The following is a 3637-nucleotide window of genomic DNA, read 5'->3' as shown; positions in this document are numbered from 1 at the left end:
GCCATCTAAACCCAAAGGTAATAGTGACATGTAGGAAATCTACTATGGAAGTGGGAAAGTGTCATCGCATGAGCCAACTCTAAGGTTACCTAGGTAGTCTTTTAATACTCTAGCCCCTTAGTATCTCTATGTAACATCAATATCCTTTCATACAGATAAGGTATACTAATGAAGCAAGGTCACAACCAAGAATCCTTTGTACTCCCATCCTAGCCTATACTAGCACTAGAGGCATGGGCGAGGAAAAATAATGACTATTATTAATTAATTTTACTCTCATTTAATGTAGTATTATCACTTATTAAAACAACATAGAATGGGTTACACATTAGCCTCTTTAGAGACTCAACCTCCATTGCAAGCCACTTCCCAACTTGACATATATATAACCTATCCTAAGCCTAGTAAAAGAAATAGGTTTCATATGACCATAAATCACTCGTCAGTTCTTAAATAAGCAATTGGAAAAATATTGAAAACATCACTGATCATAATAAAAAATTTCACCAATATGATCATCCTAACAAGACTAATCCAAAATCAAATACACATATACAAAATCATGACATCACATGACATCACCAAAATAATAACTCAATATCACCTTAGTCCTATACAAACAACTGGAGAGCAATCCAAAGATAACTGATCAAAGTCTTAAAGGTCATATTAGGAAAGACACACCATTCACCTTAGTTCTTCACTAGAGAAACTAAAAGCAATTATAAAACATTTGATCAACTTAGCAGAGAGCACACATGACGCATCACCATGGTTGGGTATAAAAAATCGTAACAAAAATAAGCCATAACATCATCACAGAACAAAAATCTCAAGTCTCTAGAAAACATCTTGGTTTAGTCAAAGAACTAAGTCAACCTTGAATCCCAACACACAAGAAAACATACAACTGATAGTGTAGTTTCATAGTTCTATTTGGTTTTGAAAATACACAGTTTTAGTTTAATAGTAGGGTTCAGGTTTACTTTTCATTGTAAGTTTTCATTTTGATAAAGTTTATAATTTTCCATATAAAAGTATGCATATTCACTTTTAAATTTGAATGCAGAATTACTACTAACTCATAAAATAATACTGCCTCTATTAATCATTATAAAATAATTTAAATAATAATAATAAAATTATTAAAACAATAATTATTGATTTATTAATAACATAATACAATTATTAATAAACATAATCACTAATAAATAATATAATAATTAGTAATTTTAATTCATTAAATAACATGTAATATTAATTTAATTAATTAATAATAATTAACAAATTATATTAATTAATTATAAAAACTATATTAAAAAACATTTATTAAATTAAATTAAATTAAATTATTTAAAAAAATATAAATACAAAACATTTAAAAGCATTTTTAAAGGCCCATTGACTTGCCTAAACAAAGGCTGCCATAACAAGCCCTACTATGGCTACAACAGGTCTTGCATTAGCAGAACCTACTACTATCATAGAAAGACTACTACAATAGTCCCTTGCATCATTGGGGATAAGATAGGGAGGGGAGTGTTGGAAATCTTTTAGAATAATTGAGAGTGTGGGTGAATCCATTATTCAAGGTCCAAATGTACAAATAAAACCTTTTTCCAATTTAGTGAACCCATAAAACATTCATACCCATGCAGGCATTCATTATGTATCTACTAAAACATATGTTACTGTCAAATCAACTTACAAAAATGTAAAGCATAAAACACAACATATTTATCAGCGCATTTGACACAATGATTTAATGTGGAAACCCAATTTGGGAAAAATCACTAGTAATATGCTACTCTTTTTCACTCTTTTGAAGTGATGCCCTATGAAAGGCCAACCCTATTAAAGGTTACAATACACACTGTTAAATGTGAACTAGTTAAGGGATTTCAATCACTCTGTTAAAAGTGAGCCTTGCTAGAGGACTTTAGGCCATTCACTTGGAATGCCACCCTGTTAGAGGATTTTCCAATGACTATTAAGTTAACCTTAATCCAAAGGATTTACCCTAGACTGATACAATTGTTAAAGAGTAATAGTAGAGCTTTGATATGCTACAACTTACAACTTCACTTGTAGATTATAGATCTTTGTTCAATTCTCAATTCTACTTGGCTTTCATTCTTTGTAGTTTTGATAGTTTGTTCACCCTTCAAGCATTCATCTCCTTAAGTGTTCTTGCTTAGCATGCCATTATAGACACTTCTCTTGGGTCACTTGATGAACCAAAACTCTTTCTCCTTCTCCTCCTTAAGTTCTCGCACAAAACTATTCAACTCTCTTTTGCTTCATGAAAAGACATTCCTATATAAATGAAATTAGGATATTTTCCCACTCATTATCTATTGTCGAAATTAGAGTTTTGGATGGATTAGGTAGGATACAATAAATCTACCCCATATCTTGTCTTCTCTAGAAACTTATCTTAGAATCCAGTTGAGCTCACCTCCAAAATAGTTTACAAAAAATTCTATGCCACTAGCTCATCAATCTTATCTTCCTCCTAGTTCACAATTTCTAAGACAGCAAACTTGTTGGCTTTTATTTGGCGAATCTTTGATCTTTGTCATAATATAGTAGCTCGACATTATCAATCTTCTGATGCTTGACACATAATGCATCACTCAACATCAAATGTAAAATTACTCAACATGAACTAGATTTTATTGGTGCTCAACATCAACTAAAATTCACTCAGCATCTACTATCTTGCTCGACATCCACTAGAATTTTCTTTAACTCAGCTCTAACTAACTTTCTAATCGGCTTGTACTAACTTTTCTTGACACCTACTATCCACTCGATCAAGCTTGGTAGATAAATTTTGTTTAACTTGTTCTACTAAACTTTCTAGAATTTTCTTTCACTCATCTCTAACTAACTTTTTGATCAACTTGTACTAACTTTTCTCGGGACCTACTATCCACTCCGTCAAGCTTGGTAGATAAAATTTGTTTAACTTGTTCTACTAAACTTTTTAAGTGTAGCCAATCATTTTGTAACCTTAAGTAGATCATCAATACTATTGGAATTATGATTATTTTTGTCATTAGTGACAACACTTACTCAATTTTGAATGCCTATTGAGCATCTAGTGGTTACCTTGTAAGCTTAGCAGTTATGCAATTTACACCAAGCATTCCTGAAGCTACCGAGTAAATACAGACAATGTGAAGTCCAACAGTGTCTACCAAGTTTCTCAGCATCTACCATGCTTCATAGTGTCTACCAAGTAGTAAGTTTGTGTCATGAAGATTCAGAGCAAACCAAGCATTGAAAGAAGTAGTGTTTACTGAGTGAAGCAAGGTAAACTCAGTGTGCAGTATCTACCAAGTGACACTACATCTTTCGAGTCACTAGTGGTTACCGAGTTTAGAATTGCATTAAGTGATTAGTATGGACCGAGACTTCACTTGTATCGAGTGCATGATGATGTTGAGTAATGTAGTGGATGCCGTGTATCAAAAGGTCATTGAGTCAGTTTAGCAAACCCAAGTTATTTACTATTGGGCCGACTCTGTAATGTATTTGTTTACTTGTATTTTGGCTGACCTTGTAATTTTGTAAGTTTGAAAGTTATATATGTAAGATGTATTGTAAGATATCAAACATGGAAGGAATAGCG

The sequence above is a fragment of the Cupressus sempervirens genome, chromosome 3 (genome assembly GCF_028749045.1).
Source record: "Cupressus sempervirens isolate cs-2001-9-10 chromosome 3, ASM2874904v1, whole genome shotgun sequence".
NCBI lineage: Eukaryota > Viridiplantae > Streptophyta > Pinopsida > Cupressales > Cupressaceae > Cupressus > Cupressus sempervirens.
Note: the sequence above shows the minus strand (reverse complement) of the source record.